The sequence below is a fragment of the Leishmania donovani genome, chromosome 27 (genome assembly GCF_000227135.1).
Source record: "Leishmania donovani BPK282A1 complete genome, chromosome 27".
NCBI classification, from domain to species: domain Eukaryota; phylum Euglenozoa; class Kinetoplastea; order Trypanosomatida; family Trypanosomatidae; genus Leishmania; species Leishmania donovani.
Window position 1 is genome coordinate 344,526 of NC_018254.1, and position 995 is coordinate 345,520.

Here is a 995-nt window from a genome sequence, read left to right on the forward strand (position 1 = left end):
CGAGGCGGGGGGGGCAAGCAGGGGGGGGGGGCACAGCTGCGGAAAAAAAAAGCGTGAGGGAAGAAAAGAGTGGCACGTACGTGTGCCTTTTCTCGCTTCAGACGCGATCGAAAAACGATCAGTGTGTGAGCAACATGCAGAGAGCCCCTCGCCTGCCACAACAGTACCTCGCGCACGCGGCAGCTTTCGACTTTCTCCGCAGAGCGCTTCTCTCGACGCGTCCTTCCCACCTCGGCGCCCAGCGCTGTCTCATCCTCCTCGCCACCCGCCCGTTCGCGCATAACAAAAAACGCATTGCCCGCTGCGCCCTCAAGCCTCAAAGTGACCGAGGAAATGCGTCCACCACCACCCGCCCAGAGAACGCGACAAGTCAACGTGGCAACCCCTCAAAACAAATAATGTGAGCGCCGACACAACTCTTCTGATGTTATGCTGTCCAGCAGCGCAATTTAAAAACCACGAAAACAGCTCAGCCGACATATATACAACTGAGCTTGTACAGAGAGGCACAGGTGCGCGGTTCTTCACTCAGCACCAATCGACTGATGCCAACGCTCCTCAAAGCAGTCTTCTATACAATAGACAACGATCGAGGACTAAAAACAAGGACAAAAAAACTATATACAAGTTCACTCACGCGACCTCTTACAAACACTTACTTTATGCTCCTCAGCGCGGTAAGCCTCCGCAGCAGCAAACGCAGCACGACTTCTTGCTCTCCATGCGCTGCCGGTGCTCCTCCTCGTGCTCAAGCTCCGCCTTCTCGCTGATGCGCATGAACACCTGCTCAATCGACGTCTGCGACACGCTGTAGTCGCGGATCTGCAGCTTCTCCTTCTGCTGCTCCAGCGCAGTGAACACGCTCGACAGGCGTACAGTGTTCGGCAGCTGGTACGTGAAGCGCCCCGCGCGCACCTCCGTCAGCTTGCTCGACGGGAACTCCTCCTCGAAGAACAGCTCCACGCCAGCCATCACCTCCGGTGACTCGTCCGCCA